General features: G+C 41.4%; 1 protein-coding gene across 1 annotated transcript in view; it reads right to left on the minus strand.

Annotated features, from left to right (window-relative positions):
• HERC4 (HECT and RLD domain containing E3 ubiquitin protein ligase 4) overlaps positions 1-27,397 on the minus strand; it is a gene marked incomplete at its 5' end in the record, with an annotated part of 748,563 nt that overhangs the window by 406,280 nt on the left and 314,886 nt on the right.

Genomic DNA, 27,397 nt, shown 5'->3' on the forward strand with positions numbered 1-27,397 from the left:
CCATCTTGGGTACTGGCAGCTGTCTGCCAGTACCCAATTTGCCCCCCAAAAAAGTGTTTTTTTTTATCTTTTATTGCCATTTTAAATTTTTCTGTAGTGTAGCAGCCCCCCACAATACCCCAACCCCCTCCCCCTCCCAGATCCTTATATATTTATTTTTTCCCCCCTCTTCCCTCCTCATTGGTGTCAGTGTGGGTAGCTAATCGCGCGCACGCGCATGCGCGCCCCCGCACGCTCCCGGCACCCGGCGTGCACATTGCACTTACAGGAGCCGGATGCCGGGTAGCAATGGGCCGCCCACCCGCCTCCCTGTTGCGCTCCCACCCACCAACGAACCGGCACCATCGCTACCGGTGCAGAGAGGGCCACAGAGTGGCTCTCTCTGCATCGGAGTCTTCTGAAAGGGTATTGCAGGATGCCTCCATATGGAGGCATCACTGCAATACCCTGAGAGCTGCTGGAAGCGATTGCGATCGCTTCCAGCACTCTCTTAGACAACTGACGTACCAGGTACGTCTATTGTCATTAACTGTAAGTTAATGCATGACGTACCTGGTACGTCAGTTGTCATTAAGGGGTTAATAAGAGAAATATTATTTAGATGTATTTAATTAATATTTAAGTTAGGGGGGTGTTAGGGTTAGTGTTAGACTTAGGTTTAGGGGTTAATAATTTTATTACAGTGGCGGCGGTGTAGGGGGGCAGGATAGGGGTTAATAAATTTATTATAGGTGTCGACGGTGTAGGGGGGCAGATTAGGGGTTAATAAGTTTAATATAGGTTGCGGCGGGGTCCGGGAGCAGGTTAAACTATTTATTTAGTTGCGGCGAGGTCCGGGATCCGCAGGATAGCGGTTAATAACTTTATTATAGATGGCGGCGGTATAGGGGGGCAGGATAGGGGTTACTAGGTATAATGTAGGTGGCGGCGGTGTCCGGGAGCGGAGGTTTAGGGGTTAATACATTTATAAGAGTTGCGGCGGGGTCTAGGAGCAGCGGTTTAGGGGTTAATAACTTTATTGAGTTGCGGGGGGCTCCGGTATAGGGGGTAGAACAGTGTAGTTAGTGTGGGTGCTTAGTGACAGGGGTATCAATAAAGCTGTCAAAAAGCCGAAGAGCAGCGAGATCGGATGAGTGATAACTCTCACAGTCCGCTGCTCATCGCCCCGTACTTGGTGCACGGCTTTTTGACAGGTTTTTTGATAACTTATGCGAAATTTTGAAGGTCCGCGGCGGCGATGGTAGGCGAGCTTAGGCGGGCGTATTGAACCGGCGAAGGCAGGTAAAGTAGACGGCTTGATAACTACCCCCCTGTGTCTCATCAGACTCAGAAAGAGATTTAAACATAAAAATTAAAAAGAGACTGACTAGAAAAAGGAAATTTTTAATTTCTTCTGATTCATCCAATAATATGGATGTTTCGGACATGCAAATTGAAAAATATTATCCAGAATTTGAGGAATTTTCTAATGAATCTATGGATAATTTTATTGACAATTCTTCTTCTGAAGAAGAAATTATTCAATCAAAGAAACCCAAGTTTATGTCAAAATCTAAAAAGGTTAAACTTTATGATAATTTTGGTGATCCCTATACTGATCCTAATGATTTAGAACATCCCAGATCGTCTCAATGGAAACCTTCTAAAAGGGTTTCAAAAATTTTAGACCATTACATTCATAAACCCCTTACTTCCAAAGCTAAAAATTTTTTAAAAGCTGAATGTCCTCGCCCTGAGCTCCCTCACAACACCCATTTGACTCCCAATATTGATGAAAATTTATTAAAATTCTTAGGCAATAAAAATACCAATTTAAGAAGAGGTCCTGACAGATTTTTAAAATCTTGTCAGGATAAATTGCTAGATACATTAGGTCCTGTAACCAAGCTCTTTGAACTATCAGAAGAAGCTATTGCATCTGACTCTATGCTAAACACATACGTATCTAGGGAATGGATACAAAGATTGGTTTACCTCTTAGGGGATGCCAACACCTCCTTATCTACTCAAAGGAGAAGACTTCTTTTAAGATGCCTTGACCCAAAAATTGCAGATTTTGCCCCCACTGAAATGGGCCCTAAAGCTGATGGCCTCTTATTTGGTGATGCTGGCTTACAGCAGCTCAGCTCTTACGTTAATACATTCAACAGTCTTAACAAAATTAAGACGAACACAAAGAAGATTTTCTACCAATCTCAGCCTTCTAAGGTTTTCCCCAGGGCTGGAAAAGGCAGAGACGGCTTTTCCAGCCGCTATTCAAACATTTCCAGGTCCCACTTGCAGAATTCTGTACCTTCCACCTCCTCACATGCAAGCTTCTTTCCATCAAGAAGCAGAACATATTTCAACAGAGCCTCCAGGAACTTCAGGAATAATAGATCATTCCAAGGTAAGTTCTCCCATCTGTATTTCCACAAATTCTTCCTCTCTAAAGATAGGTGGCAGACTTATGTATTTTGTAAAAGAATGGCAAAAAATTACATCAGACCCGTGGGTCATTCAAGCTATATCCGGCCTTCCATTAGATTTTATCCAAATTCCCTTCCAAAATTCTCATCCTTTCCCGATAAAATTTCTCTGCAGAAGATCAATCCCTTCTAGATATAGAAATTTCGGAGCTATTGGAGAAGAATGCAATAGAACTGGCACCTTCTCCAATAGATTCTTTCATCAGCAACATGTTCTTTGTAAAAAAGAAAGAAAGTTCTCTTCGCCCTGTCATAAATTTAAGAGAATTAAATCAATTCCTTGTTTTCAATCACTTCAAGATGGAAGGTATTCATCTTTTAAGGGATTGTCTTTAAAACAAAGATTGGCTTGTAAGACTAGACCTAAAAGATGTATACCTATCAGTCCCAATCCACCTAGATTTCAGGAAATATCTGAGATTCCTTTGGAGAAACAAATTATGGCAGTTTTCTTGTCTGCCTTTTGGCCTTTCTTCTGCACCATGGGCCTTTACAAAGATTCTCAAACCAGTCACAGCCTGGTTGAGGAAAAGAGGAATTCGTCTAATAATATACTTGAACGATATCCTCCTTATCCATCAATCTCCCCTCGTTTTGAAGGATCAGTTATCTCTTACGATTAATTTCCTCCAAAACCTGGGTTTCATTATCAATTTAAAAAAATCAGTTCTGGTCCCCTCCCAGAACCTGATTTTTCTGGGATTCAATGTCGACACTATTTCAGCTTCTCTCAGTCTCCCTCTGGAGAAGATCAAAAGAATCAAGAAGGAGATTTGTTATATTCTGAAGAAAGACCTTCTCTATCCGTCTTTTAGCCAGAATTTTAGGCCTTCTTTCCTCTTCTATTCAGGCAATTTTTCCAGCTCCACTTCATTACAGAGCTCTCCAAAGATTAAAAATCTATTACATTCGACAGGGATTCTCTTATCAAGACAATATATCCTTATCAACGGAAGCTTCGGAGGAATTGAATTGGTGGCTCCTGAATATAGAAGCTTGGAATGGGAAAGCAATTTTCGGGAGTTCCCCAGATATAATAATAGAATCAGATGCGAGCAAATCTGGTTGGGGTGCAAGATGTGGTCCTCTGATTACAGGAGGGAAATAGTCTCCTGCAGAACAAAATCTTCACATCAATTGTTTGGAACTTCTTGCAGGGGCCTGGGCAGTTCAAAGTTTTGTCAAACACAAAAATCCTGTAACAATTCTTCTTCGGATGGACAACATCTCTGCTGTATGTTACATCAATCGATTAGGAGGTACTGCTGCAAAAAAGTTATCAGATTTAACAAAATGTTTTATACACGGCTGTTTATCCCAGAATATATCTATTCAAGCAGAATATATTCCGGGTTTAAACAATCAGATGGCAGATTGGGGATCGAGATATCTTACAGACTTCAGCGATTGGAAATTGAATTCTTTAATTTTCCAAAAAATTCAATCTCTAAGGGGTCCCTTTTCAATAGACCTCTTTGCCTCTCGTCTGAATCGCCAGATATCTCCTTATTTCAGTTGGAGACCAGATCCCCAGGCTCTAGCATTAGATGCTTTTCTGCAACAATGGCCGATCACAGGAGCATATGCTTTTCCCCCCTTTTCAATGATTCTCAGGACTTTACTTTTTGTCAAACGTCAGCAGATCTCTCTTCTAATAATAACTCCCTTTTGGCAAACTCAAGTTTGGTATCCTCTTCTACTAGAATTATCATTTCTCCATCCAATTCTACTTCCATCCAGGTCAGATCTTCTAACAGATCCTTCAGACCAATTTCATCCTCTAGTCCTTCAAGACAAACTTAATCTAATCGCTTGGATGATTTCAGGGGATCCTGGTCTGGTGATGGATTATCGGAAGAAGCTAGACTCCTCCTTCAAGATTCCTGGGCCCCTGGAACCAAAAAATGTTATTTATCCTCCTGGCTTAAATGGTCTAGCTGGTGCAATTCTAGACACCTGGATCCCATTTCAGCTCCTTTAAACCAAGTTATTAATTTTTTATCCTCCCTTTTCAATCGGGTTTAGCTTACAGATCCATTAATGTAGCTAGATCAGCTATATCTGCTGGACATGAATTACTTAATATTCCTATAGGTCAAAATCCTACTATCTGTAGACTTTTAAAATCTATTTGCCTTAAACGTCCTCCATCTAAATATTCTTCCTTTTGGAACGTAGATTTAGTTATCTCTCTTTTTAATTCTTGGCCTAATAATGAAAGCTTAACCCTCAAACAACTTACAGTTAAATTAACCACTCTACTGTGTCTTTTATCTCGTAAAAGAGTATCTGACGTCAAAGCTATTGATTTCAATTCAAAATCTTTTTCTCCTCAGGGTGTTATTTTTTCTATCTCTCGTAGAACCCTATCTTCATCTATTTGTTATCCTTATATTTATGAACATCCTAAGCTTTGTGTAGTTCTTTGTCTCAAAGAATACAAACAAAGAACTTCCTTGCTTAGGTCATCATCTCATAATCAACTTCTTATTTCTTATGCTCCTCCTCATTTACCCGTTTCTTCTCCTACTATCAGTAGATGGGTGAAATGGGTTATGAATCAAGCAGGTGTTGACAATATTTTCTCTTCACATTCAATAAGAGGAGCTTCTGCTTCTAAGGCATTTCCTAAATCTGCTTCCCTTCAAGACATCCTTAATGCTGCCGACTGGTCATCAGATTCAGTTTTTAGACAATTTTATTTTAAACCTATCCATTCTATTCCTTTTAATTTAGTTTCATAAGTTCTTTGCTTTAAACTAGCAAAATATGAGTCTCTGTCCTTGTAATAAAATTCCGATTATCCTAGCTTTGTGAAGGTATAATCTAGATTTTATTAAAGAGACAGAGACGAGTATTCCCCCCCCCACATTTAATTATCTTTGTGTTTGTATAATGATTTTACCCTCCCTATATTAAAAGTTTTTTATTATTATAATTATTAACATTGTCTTATTATGTTTTTGTTTTAGTGCAAAATTCCTCTTCAGGTTTTCCAGGAACCTTCTGATGATACTATACAAATTCTACAATCAACATCTCCAAGAAAAGTTTTCTACTATTCCAGACTCTAGGAATTTCTTCAAGCAAAATTGTTTTTCTTCAATGTTACTGTTCATATCCATCCTGATGTTTCTAGGATTCTTGTATTATTTTTCTGACAATATCCTTAATGGTTTTCGCAACAAAGATCAAAGAGGAAGATTTGACAGTTACTGGTTATTTTATGAATTGCTGGACTCTTCTCATTGGTCATTTTTGTCCATTTCAAACTTTGTTTTCATTGGTTAATATGTTTTATTCATTCTTGTCTTTGTTTATTTAAATTTAATGTACTTTAAAATGCTGCCTGCAGTAAAGTGAAAAGATATAAAGCAAAATATTCGTCTCTGTCTCTTTAATAAAATCTAGATTATACCTTCACAATGCTAGGATAATCGGAATTATTGTTTACAAATTTGGATGCAAATGATGAGGGATAATGGGTGAATATTTCTACAGGAATAAACAAAGAAAATAACATTGCAGTAAGTAGACATACATTTGAATCTTTCCCCAGTACCCCCTCGCCAGTGAAGATATACCAAGACCCCACAAACAACCAATACAAGCACCAAGAATTACACAGTACCAGCACAAACATCCAATTTGGAGTGTTTTAGGCACCTGCAAAAAGAACTACAAGTAAAAGTTTTTGAGAATTTAGTTGAAGAGACAATTAGCTGCTATTGCCCTACATGTAGAAACTGTAAAATACAGAGCTACTGGAATGTTTGTTTACTTGGTACACTATAACAATGCATTGCACTAGACAGCTAGAATTAAATTCCTTTCTATGGTCGAGACAAAACCAGAAGTCTATATTTTTGTCACTCCCGATTCTGTCAATGTAGATCTAAACAAAATGGAAGACATTTTAACAATTCTGAGCGCGAACCCCAATGTGCCCAATCCCAAGGCTAAAGTGCATTATCCCGGCATGTGCAGATCTGAATGTCGCAGAGCGGTAAAAAATACAAACTAAATTCTGCACGCCAAATCTGACACGTGCAAATTTTTTTAATGGGAATAAAAATATAATGATTCTGCCCTAAGGCAATATATATATATAAAATAAAAATCTAACTATAAATGCTAAACTAGGCTACATATAATTAAAAATATGATACTTACCAACAGATACTCATCTACTAGTAAAGTAGATAGCCAAACCAGTATCGAAACATATCAGCAGAGGTTATGGAATAGTACATTGTAGATCCATAAGAGGAGGCAAAAGACTAGTCCCTGCAACCACTATAGAAGGTTTGTGACAAATTTTCCCATTAGGTGAAAAACATAATTTATGTAAAAACTTACCAGATAAATTAATTTCTTTCATGGTGGCGAGAGTCCATGAGCTAGTTACTGATGGGATATACATCCCTAACAGAAGGGGGCAAAGTTTCCCAAACCTCAAATGCCTATAAATACAGCTCCCACCTCACTCATACCTCAGTTTAACGTATAGCCAAGTTAGTGAGGTGAATAAGGAGTAAAAGCATAAAAAAGAGGAACAGGATAAATAATGTGCTTTATACAAAAAAATAACCCCCAAAAATGGGTGAGTCTCGTGGACTCTCGCCACCATGAAAGAAATTAATTTATCAGGTAAGTTCTTACATAAATTATGTGTTTTTTCATTTAGCTGCAGAGAGTCCACAAACTAGTTACTGATGGGATATAATACCCAAGATGTGGAAGTCCACAAGTAACTATAGAGGGAAGGATAAAATAAAAACAGAATTTATGTTTACCTGATAAATTACTTTCTCCAACGGTGTGTCCGGTCCACGGCGTCATCCTTACTTGTGGGATATTCTCTTCCCCAACAGGAAATGGCAAAGAGCCCAGCAAAGCTGGTCACATGATCCCTCCTAGGCTCCGCCTTCCCCAGTCATTCGACCGACGTAAAGGAGGAATATTTGCATAGGAGAAATCATATGATACCGTGGTGACTGTAGTTAAAGAAAATAAATTATCAGACCTGATTAAAAAACCAGGGCGGGCCGTGGACCGGACACACCGTTGGAGAAAGTAATTTATCAGGTAAACATAAATTCTGTTTTCTCCAACATAGGTGTGTCCGGTCCACGGCGTCATCCTTACTTGTGGGAACCAATACCAAAGCTTTAGGACACGGATGAAGGGAGGGAGCAAATCAGGTCACCTAGATGGAAGGCACCACGGCTTGCAAAACCTTTTCTCCCAAAAATAGCCTCAGAAGAAGCAAAAGTATCAAATTTGTAAAATTTAGTAAAAGTGTGCAGTGAAGACCAAGTCGCTGCCTTACATATCTGATCAACAGAAGCCTCGTTCTTGAAGGCCCATGTGGAAGCCACAGCCCTAGTGGAATGAGCTGTGATTCTTTCAGGAGGCTGCCGTCCGGCAGTCTCGTAAGCCAATCTGATGATGCTTTTAAGCCAAAAAGAGAGAGAGGTAGAAGTTGCTTTTTGACCTCTCCTTTTACCAGAATAAACAACAAACAAGGAAGATGTTTGTCTAAAATCCTTTGTAGCATCTAAATAGAATTTTAGAGCACGAACTACATCCAAATTGTGCAACAAACGTTCCTTCTTTGAAACTGGATTCGGACACAAAGAAGGCACGACTATCTCCTGGTTAATGTTCTTGTTAGAAACAACTTTCGGAAGAAAACCAGGTTTAGTACGCAAAACCACCTTATCTGCATGGAACACCAGATAAGGAGGAGAACACTGCAGAGCAGATAACTCTGAAACTCTTCTAGCAGAAGAAATTGCAACCAAAAACAAAACTTTCCAAGATTATAACTTAATATCAACGGAATGTAAGGGTTCAAACGGAACCCCCTGAAGAACTGAAAGAACTAAATTGAGACTCCAAGGAGGAGTCAAAGGTTTGTAAACAGGCTTGATTCTAACCAGAGCCTGAACAAAGGCTTGAACATCTGGCACAGCTGCCAGCTTTTTGTGAAGTAACACAGACAAGGCAGAAATCTGTCCCTTCAAAGAACTTGCAGATAATCCTTTCTCCAAACCTTCTTGAAGAAAGGATAGAATCTTAGGAATTTTTATCTTGTCCCAAGGGAATCCTTTAGATTCACACCAACAGATATATTTTTTCCATATTTTGTGGTAGATTTTTCTAGTTACAGGCTTTCTGGCCTGAACAAGAGTATCAATGACAGAATCTGAGAACCCTCGCTTTGATAAGATCAAGCGTTCAATCTCCAAGCAGTCAGTTGGAGTGAGACCAGATTCGGATGTTCGAATGGACCTTGAACAAGAAGGTCTCGTCTCAAAGGTAGCTTCCATGGTGGAGCCGATGACATATTCACCAGGTCTGCATACCAAGTCCTGCGTGGCCACGCAGGAGCTATCAAGATCACCGATGCCCTCTCCTGATTGATCCTGGCTACCAGCCTGGGGATAAGAGGAAACGGCGGGAATACATAAGCTAGTTTGAAGGTCCAAGGTGCTACTAGTGCATCTACTAGAGTCGCCTTGGGATCCCTGGATCTGGACCCGTAGCAAGCAACCTTGAAGTTCTGACGAGAGGCCATCAGATCCATGTCTGGAATGCCCCACAATTGAGTAATTTGGGCAAAGATTTCCGGATGGAGTTCCCACTCCCCCGGATGAAATGTCTGACGACTCAGAAAATCCGCTTCCCAATTTTCCACTCCCGGGATGTGGATTGCAGACAAGTGGCAGGAGTGAGTCTCCGCCCATTGAATGATTTTGGTCACTTCTTCCATCGCCAGGGAACTCCTTGTTCCCCCCTGATGGTTGATGTACGCAACAGTCGTCATGTTGTCTGATTGAAACCTTATGAACTTGGTCTTTGCAAGCTGAGGCCAAGCCTTGAGAGCATTGAATATCGCTCTCAGTTCCAGAATGTTTATCGGGAGAAGAAACTCCTCCCAAGACCAAAGACCCTGAGCTTTCAGGGGTCCCCAGACCGCGCCCCAGCCCACCAGACTGGCGTCGGTCGTGACAATGACCCACTCTGGTCTGCGGAAGCTCATCCCCTGTGACAGGTTGTCCAGGGACAGCCACCAACGGAGTGAATCTCTGGTCCTCTGATCTACTTGTATCGTCGGAGACAAGTCTGTATAGTCCCCATTCCACTGACTGAGCATGCACAGTTGTAATGGTCTTAGATGAATTCGTGCAAAAGGAACTATGTCCATTGCCGCTACCATCAAACCTATTACTTCCATGCACTGCGCTATGGAAGGAAGAGGAACAGAATGAAGTATTTGACAAGAGTTTAGAAGTTTTGATTTTCTGGCCTCTGTCAGAAAAATCCTCATCTCTAAGGAGTCTATTATTGTTCCCAAGAAGGGAACCCTTGTTGACGGAGATAGAGAACTTTTTTCTACGTTCACTTTCCACCCGTGAGATCTGAAAAGCCAGGACAATGTCCGTGTGAGCCTTTGCTTGTGGAAGGGACGACGCTTGAATCAGTATGTCGTCCAAGTAAGGTACTACTGCAATGCCCCTTGGTCTTAGCACCGCTAGAAGGGACCCTAGTACCTTTGTGAAAATTCTTGGAGCAGTGGCTAATCCGAACGGAAGTGCCACAAACTGGTAATGCTTGTCCAGAAATGCGAACCTTAGGAACCGATGATGTTCCTTGTGGATAGGAATATGTAGATACGCATCCTTTAAATCCACCGTGGTCATGAATTGACCTTCCTGGATGGAAGGAAGAATTGTTCGAATGGTTTCCATTTTGAACGATGGAACCTTGAGAAACTTGTTTAGGATCTTGAGATCTAAGATTGGTCTGAATGTTCCCTCTTTTTTGGGAACTACGAACAGATTGGAGTAGAACCCCATCCCTTGTTCTCCTAATGGAACAGGATGAATCACTCCCATTTTTAACAGGTCTTCTACACAATGTAAGAATGCCTGTTTTTTTATGTGGTCTGAAGACAATTGAGACCTGTGGAACCTCCCCCTTGGGGGAAGCCCCTTGAATTCCAGAAGATAACCTTGGGAGACTATTTCTAGCGCCCAAGGATCCAGAACATCTCTTGCCCAAGCCTGAGCGAAGAGAGAGAGTCTGCCCCCCACCAGATCCGGTCCCGGATCGGGGGCCAACATCTCATGCTGTCTTGGTAGCAGTGGCAGGTTTCTTGGCCTGCTTACCTTTGTTCCAGCCTTGCATTGGCCTCCAGGCTGGCTTGGCTTGAGAAGTATTACCCTCTTGCTTAGAGGACGTAGCACTTGGGGCTGGTCCGTTTCTGCGAAAGGGACGAAAATTAGGTTTATTTTTGGCCTTGAAAGACCTATCCTGAGGAAGGGCGTGGCCCTTGCCCCCAGTGATATCAGAAATAATCTCTTTCAAGTCAGGGCCAAACAGCGTTTTCCCCTTGAAAGGAATGTTAAGCAATTTGTTCTTGGAAGACGCATCCGCTGACCAAGATTTTAGCCAAAGCGCTCTGCGCGCCACAATAGCAAACCCAGAATTTTTCGCCGCTAATCTAGCCAATTGCAAAGTGGCGTCTAGGGTGAAAGAGTTAGCCAATTTGAGAGCATGAATTCTGTCCAAAATCTCCTCATAAGAAGAATCTTTATTGAGCGCCTTTTCTAGTTCATCGAACCAGAAACACGCTGCTGTAGTGACAGGAACAATGCATGAAATTGGTTGTAGAAGGTAACCTTGCTGAACAAACATCTTTTTAAGCAAACCCTCTAATTTTTTATCCATAGGATCTTTGAAAGCACAACTATCTTCTATGGGTATAGTGGTGCGTTTGTTTAGAGTAGAAACCGCCCCCTCGACCTTGGGGACTGTCTGCCATAAGTCCTTTCTGGGGTCGACCATAGGAAACAATTTCTTAAATATAGGGGAAGGGACGAAAGGTATGCCGGGCCTTTCCCATTCTTTATTTACAATGTCCGCCACCCGCTTGGGTATAGGAAAAGCTTCGGGGGGCCCCGGGACCTCTAAGAACTTGTCCATTTTACATAATTTCTCTGGAATGACCAAATTCTCACAATCATCCAGAGTAGATAACACCTCCTTAAGCAGGGCGCGGAGATGTTCCAATTTAAATTTAAATGTAATCACATCAGGTTCAGCTTGTTGAGAAATTTTCCCTGAATCTGAAATTTCTCCCTCAGACAAAACCTCCCTGGCCCCCTCAGACTGGTGTAGGGGCACTTCAGAACCAATATCATCAGCGTCCTCATGCTCTTCAGTATTTTCTAAAACAGAGCAGTCGCGCTTTCGCTGATAAGTGGGCATTTTGGCTAAAATGTTTTTGATAGAATTATCCATTACAGCCGTTAATTGTTGCATAGTAAGGAGTATTGGCGCACTAGATGTACTAGGGGCCTCCTGAGTGGGCAAGACTGGTGTAGACGAAGGAGGGGATGATGCAGTACCATGCTTACTCCCCTCACTTGAGGAATCATCTTGGGCATCATTTTCTCTAAATTTTGTGTCACATAAATCACATCTATTTAAATGAGAAGGAACCTTGGCTTCCCCACATACAGAACACAGTCTATCTGGTAGTTCAGACATGTTAAACAGGCATAAACTTGATAACAAAGTACAAAAAACGTTTTAAAATAAAACCGTTACTGTCACTTTAAATTTTAAACTGAACACACTTTATTACTGCAAATGTGAAAAAGTATGAAGGAATTGTTCAAAATTCACCAAAATTTCACCACAGTGTCTTAAAGCCTTAAAAGTATTGCACACCAAATTTGAAAGCTTTAACCCTTAAAATAACGGAACCGGAGCCGTTTTTATATTTAACCCCTTTACAGTCCCTGGTATCTGCTTTGCTGAGACCCAACCAAGCCCAAAGGGGAATACGATACCAAATGACGCCTTCAGAAAGTCTTTTCTATGTATCAGAGCTCCTCACACATGCATCTGCATGTCATGCTTCCCAAAAACAAGTGCGCAATAGAGGCGCGAAAATGAGGCTCTGCCTATGATTAGGGAAAGCCCCTAGAGAGTAAGGTGTCCAATACAGTGCCTGCCGGTTATTTTACATAATTCCCAAGAATAAAATAATTCCTCAAAGCTATGAAGTATAAAATATGCTTATATATCAATCGTTTTAGCCCAGAAAATGTCTACAGTCTTAAAAGCCCTTGTGAAGCCCTTTTTTTCTTTATGTAATAAAAATGGCTTACCGGATCCCATAGGGAAAATGACAGCTTCCAGCATTACATCGTCTTGTTAGAAATGTGTCATACCTCAAGCAGCAAAAGTCTGCTCACTGTTTCCCCCAACTGAAGTTAATTCCTCTCAACAGTCCTGTGTGGAAACAGCCATCGATTTTAGCAACGGTTGCTAAAATCATTTTCCTCTTACAAACAGAAATCTTCATCTATTTTCTGTTTCAGAGTAAATAGTACATACCAGCACTATTTTAAAATAACAAACTCTTGATTGAATAATAAAAACTACAGTTAAACGGTAAAGAGAATGACTGGGGAAGGCGGAGCCTAGGAGGGATCATGTGACCAGCTTTGCTGGGCTCTTTGCCATTTCCTGTTGGGGAAGAGAATATCCCACAAGTAAGGATGACGCCGTGGACCGGACACACCTATGTTGGAGAAAACAGCTATTTCTGCTGAAAAATTAAAACCAAAAAAATAATGAAGTTTTCTACCAAAATCTGCTTCCAAAGACGCAAAAACCTAAAAATGGTAAAATTTTATAAAGGTATGCAAAGAAGACCAACTGGCTGCTTTGCAGATTTGATCAACTGAAACTATATTCTTGAAAGCCCAAGATGTGGAAACTGATCTTGTAGAATTATATAACATATTAGCAGCAGCTTTATAAAACCTAATATTCCCTGTGAATTTTTATAAAAAAAATACTGTTTTCCAGACCCGCTCTCTGTGCTCTTCTGAGTGGGTCTGTTTTTATCACAGAGCGCATCTGGCCAGCTGTCTAGTCACAGCCCGGCCGCACCATTACACTCAGTGCAGCTCGCTCCCGCTGTCAGACAGAGCAGGAGCGAGCTGCACTGAGTGTAATGGTGCGGTCAGGCCGGGCTGTGACTAGACAGCTGGCCAGATGTGCTCTGTGATAAAAACAGACCCGCTCAGAAGAGCACAGAGAGCGGGTCTGAAAAACAGTCTTTTTTTATAAAAATTCACAGGGAATATTAGGTTTTATAAAGCTGCTGCTAATATAATGTTATATAATTCTGCACTATGTGCAGAATTATATAACATTATTGTTTAGGTTTACTCGCCCTTTAAATCTTTAGTAGCATCAACATAATATTTCAAAGCTCTTATCACATCCAAAGAACATAAAGATCTTTCAAGAGTATTCTTAGGATTAGGACACAAGGAAGGAACAATAATTTCCCTATTAATGTCAGAATTCACAACTTTAGGCAAAAATTTAAACAAAGTCCGCAAAACAACTTTATCTTGATGGAAAATTAGATAAGGAGACTCGTAAGAGAGAGCAGACAATTTAGAAACTCTTCTAGCAGAAGAGATAGCCAAGATAAATAACACTTTCCAAGAAAGTAGTTTAATGTCCAAAAAAATGCATATGTTCAAAAGCCTGCAAAGTTTTTAATACCAAATTTAGACTCCATGGAAGGAGAGATCGATTTAATAACAGGTTTGATACGAGTCACAGCCTGAAAGAAACCGTGAACATCAGGAAGATTAGCAATCTTTCTGTGAAATAAAACAGAAAGAGCAGAGATTTGTCCTTTCAAAGTATTGGCAGACACACCTTTATCCAAACCATCCTGAAGAAACTGAAGAATCCTAGGAATTGTAAAAGAATGCCAAGAATAATCATGAGTGGAACACCATGAAATATATAGGTTTTCCAAACCTTGTGATATATTTTCCTTAAAACGGGCTTACGAGCCTGTATCATAGTGTGAATCACAGAGTCAGAGAAACCTCTATGACTAAGGACTAAGCTTTTGAGATCCGGGTGGAAAAACGGGCCTTTGAGACAGAAGGTCTCGTCTGAGACAAGATCTGCATACCAGAACCTGTGACACTATGCTGGTGCTATCAAAAACACATACGATTTTTCCATTATGATATTTGAGATCACTCTTGGAAGAAGAACCAGAGGTGGAAAATGTAAGCAGGTTGGTAAAACCATGGAACTGCTAGAGCATCCATAAATTCCGCCTGAGGATCACTGGACCTGGAGAGGTATCTGAGAAGTTTCTTGTTTAGATAAGAGGCCATCAGATCTATGTCTGGAAGATCCCACATCTGCACAATCTGATAGAACACATCTGGATGGAGAGACCACTCCCCCGGATGTAGAGTTTGACGGCTGAGATAATCTGCTTCCCAATTATCTACACCTGGTATATGAATCGCAGTGTCTAGACAAGAGTTGGATTTCACCCAAGAAAGTATTAGAGATACTTCTTTCATTACTAGGGGACTGTGAGTCCTCCTTTGATGATTGACATATACCACTGTTGTGACATTGTCTGTTGTACTATCAGAGACCCCCCCAGACAGCTCCCCAACCTGTAAGACTTGCATCTGTTGTGATCACAGTCCAGGTAGGATGAACAAAGGAGACCTCTTGAACAATAAGGTGATGGTTCAACCACCAAGTCAGAGAGAATTGAGTTTTGGGATTTAAGTATATCAGTTGTGATATCCGAGTATAATCCCAGTAACAGTGGAGATAATAGAATTGTGAACCAAAAATATATTTACCTTGAAAAGAGAAAGATAATAATCAAGTTTTAGACACCATGTCAGCATTCCAAGATTTAAGCCATAAAGCCCTTCTAGTTAAAATGGCTAAATATATGGATTTGACAAATATCATAGATTTAACAGGTCTAAAAATATAGCCAGTATGTAAATATGCCTTTTCTTAGATAAGATTCAAGCTTCCTATCTAAAGGATCCTTAAAAGAAGTACTGTCCTCCATAGGGATAGTAGTACTTTTTGCAAGAGTGGAAATTGCCCCATCAACTTTAGGAACTGTTTCCCAGTTCTAAATTGGCCACAGGTAAAGGATTCAAATTCTTAAACCTAGAAGAAGGGTTAAAATAAGTACTAGGCTTAGACCATTCTTTAGCAATCACATTAGAGATAGTGTCTGGAATAGGAAATACTTCAGGAGTAATAACAGTAGTCTTAAATACAGAATTTAGACAGTTACTAGATTTATCATCAGGAGGTTTAGACTCATCAATATCTAAAGTAAACAAAACTTCCTTTAAGAGAGAGCAAATATATTCTATCTTAAATAAAAAAGATTATTTGTCTATATCTGTCTATGACGTGGCATCCTCTGAATCAGAGAAAACCCTCCATCAGTAGAGGATACATCAGTATGCTGAAGGTCAGAACCTAATTCACTAGGTTTAGGAAAATGTTGCAAAACCCTTTTACTTTTATTTGAAGGCGGAATAGCAGTCATTGCCTTCTCTATAGCTGCAGCAATAAAATCTTTAATTTCTTCAGGAATGCTGTATACATTAGACTGAGATGGAATAACAGTGGGTGCATTTGTACGCATAGATATATTATCAGAATTTAACAAATTGTCAAAACAAGAGCCACATAATTGAGCTGAAGAATTTAGATCAGCGTTTTACAACAAACACACTTAGCTTTGGTAGATACGTGTTTAGATAGCTCAAATCCTATGGTAGCATCAGAGGCAGGTTCAATTTGAGACATAATTGCAAAAAAACTAAATTTGAAACAAAAAAATGAATTAAGCAAATTTATATCCATGCTCCTATATATGATATATAAAACAGGCTTGAGAGAATGGGAAACAGCGAAAAAAATGTAAAAAAAGAAAACGGATTCATAAAATAATGCTGAATTAAAGCCCTCTAAGCGTTTTATGAGAACACTGAATGAGCTGGGGGCGGAGCTTATAACAGCAAATTTGGCGGGAATTTTTGGTGCCAAAAAAAGGTGCAAAATGATGACATGTCACGCTATGACATAAATAGCATCATCACATGTGCGACATGCAAATCTGTAGTGAATTTCTAATACACCTATCACTCTAAAAAGCAGGTAAGAATTTTCATTGTATATACAAAAAAAACTAAGTGTACCTAAAAAAAAGCCTAATGAATACTTCTATTATAGCTGCATAAAAACAAAATTTATGTTTACCTGATAAATTTCTTTCTTTCTTGACACGGATCATCATTAATTACTTTTGGGAATATCACTCCTGGCCAGCAGGAGGAGGCAAAGAGCACCACAGCAAAGCTGTTAAGTATCACTTCCCTTCCCACAACCCCCAGTCATTCGACTGAATGAAAAGGAGAGAAAAAAAGTAACACAAGGTGCAAAGGTGCCTGAGGTTTACAAAACAAAAAGATTGTCTGAATAAACAGGGCAGGCCGTGGACTTGTGTCAAGAAAGAAATAAAATTTATCAGGTAAGCATAAATTTTGTTTTCTTTCTAATGACACTATCAGTCCACGGATCATCATTAATTACTGTTGGGAATCAATACCCGAGCTAGAGTACACAGATGATAAGGGAGGGCAAGACAGGCACCTAAACAGAAGGCATCACCACTTGAAGAAGCCTACTCCCAGAAAAAGCCTCAGCCAAGATCAACTATCAATCTTGCCTTGCAATGCTGATTAACAAAAGCTTCATTCTTGAAAACACAAGAAGCAGATACAGCCCTAGTGAAAAGAGCTGTAATTCTCTCAAGAGGCTGCTGTCCAGCAGTCTCATAACCAAATGAAGTATACTTCCAACCAAAGGAAAAAAGTAGTAACTGTCCCAGAGAAACATAGACCAAACAGAAAACTGGCGAAAGTCCGTAGTCGCCTGTAGACAGATTAAGAACATGCACAACATCCAAGTTGTGCCACTAACGTTCCTTATGATAAAAAGGATTGGGACATAGACAAGGAACAACAATCCCTATGAAGAACCACCTTATCTGAAAGAAAGATAAGGGAAAACACACTGCCAAGCTGAGAGTTCCGAGACTCTGAGCAGAAGAAAGCCTTCCGAGATAACACTAAATATCTATGGAAAGTACTGCAAAACCTTAAAAACAAGGTTAAGAATAAAGTTAAGGCTCCAAGGGGGAGCAACACACTTAAAGAGACACTGAACCCACATTTTTTCTTTCATGATTCAGATAGAGCATGCAATTTTAAGCAACTTTCTAATTTACTTCTATTATCATTTCTTCTTTGTTCTCTTGCTATTTTTATTTGAAAAAGAAGGCATCTAAGCTAAGGAGCCAGCAAATTATTGGTTCAGTACCATGGACAGCACTTGTTTATTGGTGCTGTCCAATCAGCAAGGACAACCTAGGTTGTTCACCAAAAATGGGCCGGCATCTAAACTTATATTCTTGCTTTTCAAATAAACATACCAAGAGAATGAAGAAAATTTGATAATAGGAGTAAATTAGAAAGTTGCTTAAAATTGCATGCTCTATCTGAATCACCTGACAAGGATTGCACAGCTGGCACGACCACCCGACACTTATGTAGCAAAATAGACAATGCAGAAACTGACCCTTCAGGGTACTGACACCTTTTCCAGACATCCAAGAGACAGGCAAAATTCTAGGAATCCTGACTCCACTCCAAGAGAAGTCCTTGGCTTCACATCAATAAGGATAAGTACACCATAGTCTATGGCAATCCCCTCGAAAACATGCCTGCAAGCCTGAGCCACGATCTTAATGACTGACTCAGAAAACCCCACACTTAAACAAAACCAAGCATTCAATCACCAAGCAGGCAGCATCAGAGAAACTAGATTTAGACGAAGAAGGGACCCTGACTCAGAAGGTCCTCCCTCAGGTACAGTCACCAAAGTGGAGAGACGACATTATCAGGTGGTCTGCATACCAGATCCTGCAAGGCCATGCAGAGGCTATTAGAATCCCACCACTCTCTCCTGTAGAATACGAGCAATGACTCGTGGAAGGAGAACAAACAGAGTAGACAGGCATGACAGACTGTAATCCAAGAAAAAACAAAAAAAAAACGCCAGAACATCTATCAAGGCGGTCAGTGGATAACTTGACAGTGAACCGCACCTTGGAAACTAGACGTTCTGCCGAAACGCCCTCAGAAGCCCGGGAGGAAATACCTGTCTGTTCAGAAGTCCGACTCTCAAATGTCCACCCCTGGAGAGAGGACGACAGACAGCAATTGTGAGCTTCCGCCCACTGAACAATCCAAGTCATCTTCTATATGGCAAAGGAAACCTTAGATTCTCCCTGTTGGTTGAAATAAACCATTGAGGTGACATTACCCGAGTGGAACCAAACTAAGAAATGACTGAGGCCAAGAGGCCAAGCTATGAAAGCATTGAAGATCGCTCTCTACTTCAGATATTAAAGAGAAGAGAAGACACTGCTGAGTCCATAATCTTAATGAGACCCAGACAGCATACCGGCCCAGCAGGTTGGTATCCGTGGTCACATCACCCAGGAATATCTCCAGAAGCACAAGCTTACTCAGTTAGAGAGACTCTTGTTGACTGATCTTTATCTATCCTTTGAGACAGATCCGATGATCTCCCCTTTTATGGAAATTAGCAAAAAGGAATGATGTCCCATGGAAATCATTAGACCAATTCCCTCCTAAATCAAATCAATGAAAAGTGAAGGAGATTCAGCTGCAGTTAGATCCAAACTCCCAACCTACTTGTTGTAAGGAGTTAAGCCATCTACCTGACAACTAGAACTTGCTGTTGGCTAGACAGTAGCCTGCAGAGAGAGGAAAAAGGAATAAATCCTAGATATCCAACCTCTGTTAGAAAACTTCTTCTAAATACAGAGTCCTAAAAATCCACCCCTGAAGATGTAACAAGGAAAAACTTCTCCAGATTCAATTCCCATCCCCGAAAAAGAAGATTGGACAAAATCTCTTGAAAAAGAGATAGCTCAAAGGAAGGATGACACCTGAACTATATATATAGTCCAGAAAGCACCCTTGAGCTACCCCAGGACCTAATAGTCTTTCTTGGATGATGAAACTCATAAGCTACAGAAGCTCCATAAACATGAGAACAAACACACAGCCCTCCGGTCTATGTTCTTATGAACAGACCCACCAGAACCAAAAGAAGGTCAGTACCAGAGAAAACTTGAGATAAATACCAAGATCCTGTTCCCAGACAGGGACTGGAACTATCACTCCCAGCAAGGAACGTCCTGAATCCTGTTCAAAGAATGTTTCTCATAGTACCTGGATTTCAGAAATCTTAGCTTGTATTCCAAACTCTACTAAGGAAGAAAAGGAAAACTTTCCTTTAAACCTACTCTAGAAAAATTCATAAGTCAGGGATTGTTCTGACAAAACAAGTCTAAAGAAGGACTCATCCTTGAAAGGAAAACGCCAGAAGCATGATTTTGGAGGAAAAAATTGAACCTGCACCTGCAGCACTATAAAGGCTATAAAGCCTAGGCTGTACCACTAAGCCACAGGTAAGCTTCCCAGCTGACCAAGATATTAGCCATAACGCCCCACGGCTAGCACTACAAGCTTAATAAGACAAGTAATTGCTCTAAATGAACAATTAAACCTCCCGCTTATCTATGGATCCGTAAAAAAAGAGCAGGTACCCTCTAAAGGGATCGAAGATCTCTGCGCCATAGTAGCGAGGCCCCTCTTTACTTTAGGCACCATGCATTTTAATGGAGACAGCGGCAGGAAGATCCTTGAAAAGACGTAAGACAGGGAGAATTATATCCCTAGCTTATCCTATTCCTGTGAGATATCAAAGGTACGCCTAGAAAAAGCTTCCGCAAGGAAGGAACGAACATCATATAAAAGATAAAGTTCACAAAACTTTTCAAGGTTGACAACAACAGGGGTATCAATGTCATCCAAGTAGCCAAAACCTCCTTTAACAGTACACGAGGTGTGCAAGCATACATATGAAGGAAACCACTTTAGCATCAGATGAAGGAATTATACTGTCCGCATCTGAGATGTTTAACCACAGAAGCTACCGGCAAATTCCCCTCACCCGACTTAGGAGAGAGGAACCTGTGTAGCAGATGAGAAGCAGAAACCTTACTATCAAAATCTTAAAATGTTCTTTTGCATTTTTCCTGTAGAAAAGAAAGGCAGATAAAGCTGCAGATATCGCAGATGATACCTGAGCTACAAATCTATAGGAAAATACACTCCTCCAGGAGATTGAGAGGAACCGCAGGGCACTGTATGTGACGCCATAGAGGCTTGGGACACTTGAGGAGAAAGCTGTGGCATTGCCTAAACAGCACCATCCCGAGAGACATGAGACTCAGCATGTAACAACTGATCTGTAATTCAGAAGGCAAGACATTAGATAAAACAAATTATTTGTCCTGAAGGATATGAGGCTCTAAACAAAAGAGGCATAAATGTCCTTTCATATTATGGTCCACCAGCGCCAATAAACATATATTGGAAGTCTGGGTAGATACTCCAGGATGTATACCACTAACCACAGTTATAACAAATTATAACATGTCTATTAAATCCTTAACTAGACAATTAAGGTAAGCAACACATAGGAACATCAATGTGGGCTTCTGAATATAATGGGCATGTCTATAACAGTCTCCAGCTCCTAAAAAGGAATGCTCACTACACAGAATGTAATTAAAATACAATGTGTACTGTCACTTTAGGAGCAAGAATATCGTTATTTTCATAACCCCTACACGGAACCCGCTTTTAGAATGAGGGTACAAGAAAGCCAGAGGCAGGGAGAGCAGAGCTCATACATTTATAGAGCTTTATGGAACTTTAAAGCAGGAGGATAATTGAGTCTACAATATCGTTAACATTTTCCTGTAAAAGAAAACACGCAGCGCCTCATCTGAGGAGAACATGATAAATAAAGAACAACTCTGTAGGGAATCACATCGCTAAGATTAGACTTCCTACATGATGAATTAGTTAGAAAAGTCGGCTTAGTAATGGCGCCGCTTGGAAGACATTCCCCCTGCAATTGGAAGCAACGTATTAACAATAATTGCACAGTTAGAAACAGAGTGCGCCCTCAGATCCAACTTATCTGAAATCCGCCATTGAAATCGTTCTGCATACAGAGCAGTAACGATAAAAAAGACAGCCTTTGTATACAAGTCTCTAACCTCAGTAAACAAAAGAAGCCATTAAGGAGACCTAAGCCCTCTCAGCTATGTAACTTCCTTAAGCCTATTAGAAATAAAGGAGCAAGCTCAATAAACCTAAAAGGAGCCCTAAACATAATATCCATTACAAATTAATAATACACATGAGGCATAAGGGATTACCCAGATAAGCATCTGAACGTACAAGAGCCAACACAAAATAATAGGGTATACTAGTATACAGAAAAGTATTAACCCCTAGTCTCCTAGTCACAATAGTGCTTGCATCCTGCTAAAAATATATCCTTCCAAAGATATATTATGTCCCAAAGAAAGCTGCAGTATATGTCATAAGTGCACAGTCCCCCTATATAGAGAACAAAAGGACTCTGGGGAGGAGAGTCCACTGCTTCATTCATCACTTGTGGGAAATAAGAACCTGGCCACCAGGAGGAGGCAAAGACACCCCAGCCAAAAGCTTAAATACCTCCCCCACTTCCCTCATCCCCCAGTCATTCTGCCAAGGGAACAAGGAACAGTAGGAGAAATAGCAGGGTATAAATGGTGCCAGAAGAACAAAAATAAATTTAGGTCCGCCCACCGGAGAACGGGCGGGTGCAGTGGACTCTCCTCCCCACAATGGAAATGAAATTATCAGGTAAGCATAATTTATGTTTTCCATCTAAAGGTGTAATGCAGCGTATCTTTTATGCAAATAAGAGTGGAAGTTTTGGATCTCAACTGCAGATACAGGAGTTACACTTCAATTAAACATTTTCCTATGTGGATTATGTCCCTTTAAGAGAACTCCTTGTTATTTGGTTACAGGAGAGAAAGTATATTCCTGTAATACTTTAAGAGATTAGAGATGGATATGGATAAGAAATGATTAATTTGCCTGAGAGATTCATATAATGGATGTTAGAGAAACAAAGTTATTTCATAGTCTTTAGGTTTCAGAGTAATCAAACAGCGTGCAATAATAAAGAGAGAAAAACTGTCACTTAGCTCTGGCTGTTACTCTGTGGGTTCCGGTTTGCAGCGTAGTAGAAGAGAAGCTGGAGGTGTGATACGGAGCTCCAATCAGGTGAGAATTATCCCAACAGTAAACAGTGATTCTCGTGGCCAGGCCTGGAGCGCTTGTAAGTTGCGCGTGTGACGTCACTGAGAGGGTGTGTGTCAGAGCACCAATCGGGTGCGAGAAAAGTCGGTAGCACGGAACTGCTAAGATTTGCTTAACGGATGGTCTCGGTTGTTGCGGTTATGACCGCGGTCTGTTAAGCTTAGCTGTTAATGAATTGGTAAGTCCTCAATCCTTGAAAACAATGTAGCAAATAAACAGAGTTGAATAAACAATGGTAACTTGTCCTCAAATATTCACAAGATGACAGAGTCCTGTTTGAAATCCCCTGCTGAAGCAGGTTACAAAAGTATTGAGATTGCCGAGGCAAAAGTTGTTAGATATTCCTTCCAATACAGGTATGTGAAGTCAAGCAATGGTAGATGAGAGAAACACAATGGTGTCTAGCTACACATCAAAATTAATTGACAACTAGGCAGGTTGAATTGTGGGAATTTATAGACTTGATTTAAAGGGACATAGTTTAGCACAGGAATTCCCTGAATTAAAGGGACATAACATAGCAAAGAAAAATCCTGACAAAAGGGGAGGAGAGTCCACTGCTTCATTCATCACTTGTGGGAACAAATACCCAAGCTCTAGAGGACACTGAATGGAGAAAGGGGAGGGTAAAGGAGGCGGACCCTATATTGAGGACACCACAGCCTGCAGAGCCTCTCCCCCAAAAGCTGCTTCTGCTAAAGCAAAAATGTCAAATTTGTAAAAAAATTTCAAATGTATGTAAGGATGACCAGGTTGCCGCCTTACAAATCTGCACCATAGAAGCCTCATTTTTAGTGGTCCAAGAAGAGGCTACAGCTCTAGTCGAGTGAGCCGTAATCCTCTGAGGAGGCTTGTGTCCCGCTGTCTCATATGCCAGACGGATCATACTCCTCAAACTAAAATATATAGAAGTGGCAGAGGCTCTCTGCCCCATGCGCTTTGCTGAATACACAACAAATAAGGATGAAGTCTGTCTGAACTCCTTCGTGGCCTGAAGATAAAACTTCAAAGCGCGAACCACGTCCAGATTATGAAGTAACCTCTCCATTAAAGGGACATTATACACTCATTTTTTCTTTGCATAAATGTTTTGTAGGTGATCTATTTATATAGCCAATAAAGTTTTTTTTAAAATAAATGTATAGTTTTGCTTATTTTTAAATAACATTGCTCTGATTTTCAGACTCCTAACCAAGCCCCAAAGTTTTATGTGAATACGGTCAGCTACCTACTCCAGCTTGCTCCTGTTTGTGTAAAGGGTCTTTTCATATGCAAAAGAAGGGGGAGGGGGGGGAGAGTCTTATTTCCCACTTGCAGTGGGCTTTCCAGCTACCTTTTCAACATAGCCAAACTGACAGCTTCTAAGTAAGTTTTTAAACAGTTTTATACTGGATTTAATAGACACTACTATAAAGAATAAGATTACAGTATCTGTGCATCTTATTCTTTATAGTAGTGTCTATTACATACAGTTATATGAAAATGAGTGTATACTGTCCCTTTAACAAAATGTGCACAGTCTTTTTATATTTACACTTTGAGTCACCAGCTCCTACTGAGCATGTGCAAGAATTCACAGCATATACGTATATGCATTTGTGATTGGCTGATGGCTGTCACATGATACAGGGGGAGTGGAAATAGACATAACTTTGCAATTTATTTAACAAAAATCTACCACTCATTTGAAGTTCAGACTTGGTGCTATTGCATTGTCTTCTTATCATGCATTTGTTGATTATGCAAATCTACAGTGTTGACTGGTCCTTTAATGTCAAGGGCATGCATAGGCTTCAAACGGAGCCCTCTGCAAAACCTTAAGAACCAAGTTTAAGCTCCAAGGAGGAGCCGGATTCCTGAAGACAGGCCTGATCCTAACCAGAGCCTGAACAAAGGACTGAATGTCAGGAAGCTCCGCAAGCTTCTTATGCAACAGTACAGATAAAGCCGAGCTCTGTCCCCTTAGGGAAGTGGCGGCAAGACCCTTATCCAGACCATCCTGGAGAAAGGCCAAAATCCTGAATACCCTGAGCTTATGTCAGGGATATCCTCGTTCCTTACACCAAAACAAGTAAGTCCTCCACACCTTGTGGTAGATGCGTCTAGTGACCGGCTTCCTGGCCTGGACGAGAGTGTCGATCACTCTTTCCGAAAAACCTCTTTTGGCTAAGACTAGGCAGTCAGTCTCGAGAATTGAGATTTTGATGTAGAATAGGACCTTGAACTAGCAGATCCCTTTGACAAGGTAACTTCCACGGCGGATATGACATCGCCACTAGATCCGCAAACCACGTCCTCCGTGGCCACGTCAGAGCAGTCAGAATAGCTAAAGCTTGCTCCTGCTTGATGCGGGCCACTACTCGAGGAAGCAGAGGCAACGGTGGAAATATGTTGATTAGGTTGAAGTCCCAGTGTAACGCCAAGGCATATATCATTTCCGCCTGGGGATCCCTGGATCGCGACCCATATCTGGGTAGCTTGCAATTGAGTCTGGACGCCATGAGATCTTTTTCTGGCGTCCATCTGCTGCAGATCTCCGCAAACATCTCGGGTGGAGAGACCATTCCCCTGGATGAAACATCTGTCTGCAGAAAAAATCTGCTTCCCAGTTGTCCACACCCGGAATGTGGATTGCTGAAAGCGAACAATTGTGAGTCTCTACCCATTCCAGAATCCGAGATACTTCCCTTATTGCTAGGGAGCTTCTTGTCTCCCCCTGGAGGTTTATGTACGCCACCGAAGTGATGTTGTCCGATTGGAATCTGATGAATTGGGACGACCCCAGAGTGGGCCAAGCCTTCAGAGCATTGAATATCGCTCGAAGTTCCAGAATATTTTATAGGTAGACTAGATTCCTCTCTAGTCCATCTGCCTTGTGCCTTTCTGGCACCCCAAACGGCTCCCATCCTGATAGACTCGCATCCGTGGTTACAATCTCCCAGGATTGTCTCAGGAAGGAAGTCCCCTGGGACAACTGGCCCGGTCGGGTCCATCAAGCCAGGGACTCCCTCACCGGTCTGCCCAGAGATATCTGTTGGGACAAATCTGAATGATCGCCATTCCATTGTCTCAACATGCACAGCTGCAGAGGTCTGAGATGGAACCTGACGAATGGAATGACATCTATGCTAGATACCATGAGCCCGATTACCTGCATACACCTGGCCACAGATGTCCTGGAGAATGTCTGCAAGGCTAGACAATTGGACGCCAGCTTGCAACGTCTCTGGTCCGTCAGAAATATCTTCATCGCAGAAGACCAATGAACTCTTTCCTCGTTTATCTTCCACCTGTGGGACTGAAGTAGGAGGAGAGCTCTCGGATGATCCTCCGCCAGACAGTAGGATGGAGCCTGGACCAGGGTATCGTCCAGATACGGAGCCGCTGCAATCCCTTTGGCTCTCGCTACTGCGAGAAGAGCTGCTAGAACCTTTGTAAATACTCTTGGCGCCGTCGCCAGACCAAACGGAAGGGCCACAAACTGGAAGTGCTGGTCCAGCAAGGCGAACCTTAGAAATTTAAAGTTATTCTTGTGAATTGGAACATGAAGGTTAGCATCCTTCAGGTCTATAGTTGTCATGAATTGCCCCTCTTGAACCAGAGGCAAAATTGACCTGATCGTCTCCATCTTGAATGATGGGACTGACAAAAAGTTGTTTAGGGCCTTCAGGTCCAGAATTGGACGAAATGTGCCCTCCTTCTTTGGGACCATGAAAAGGTTTGAATAATATCCCAGACCTCTTTCTGCTAGAGGAACTGGGACGATTACCCAAAAAGATGAGAGATCCCTCACACACCCCAGGAAGGTGTCTCTCTTTTCTGGTCTTGAAGAGATATTTGACAGAAGGAACCGGCCTCTGGGCAGATACGATTTGAAACCTATTCTGTACCCCTGGGCGACGACCTCCAGGACCCAAGGGTCTGTAACGTCTCCCCTCTAGGGCCCCACAAAGAGAGATAGTCTGCCCCCTAACTGGTCCAAGGATGGGTCGGGGGCCGCCCCTTCATGCCGACTGACTCAGCAAACTTCTTGTTTTGCTTGGTTTCCAAGAGTTTGCTGGCTTCCAAGATCCCTTGGATTGTTCAGATTTTGTGGAAGGCTGCTGGCGCTGTGACTTGTCTATACGAAAAGGGATGAAAAGTAAATCCCTTAGGTTTGGCTTTCTTATCCTGAGGTAAGAAGGCGCTCTTGCCGCCCGTGACTGTAGTTATGATAGAATCCAGGCCCGGAAAAAACAAAACCTTCCCCTTGAATAGTAGAGAAAGCAAGCGAGACTTAGACGTCATGTCAGCAGACCACGATTTTAGCTACAGAGCCCTGCGAGCTAAAACAGAAAACCCTGATGTCTTAGCATACAGAAGAATAATCTGCATGTTAGCATCACAAATGAACGAATGCGCTACCCTTAATGCTTTGATTCAATCCAAAATCTCCTTGAGGGGGGTCTCCACCTCGACCATTGCTGAGAGTGCGTCACAACAATAGGTAGCCGCACCAGCCACTGCAGCGGTTGGAAAATGAACCCAGTCAGTTGGAACATCTTCCTCAACATGGACTCCATCTTTTTATCAATGGGTTCCTTAAAAGAGGAGCTATCCTCAATCCGAATGGTCGTTCTCTTAGCGAGCGTGGAGATAGCACCATCCACCTTAGGGACGGTTCCCCACAGTTCAAGCTGCGTGTCCGGACAGGTAAAAGTT

The sequence above is a fragment of the Bombina bombina genome, chromosome 9 (assembly GCF_027579735.1).
Source record: "Bombina bombina isolate aBomBom1 chromosome 9, aBomBom1.pri, whole genome shotgun sequence".
NCBI classification, from domain to species: Eukaryota; Metazoa; Chordata; class Amphibia; order Anura; family Bombinatoridae; genus Bombina; species Bombina bombina.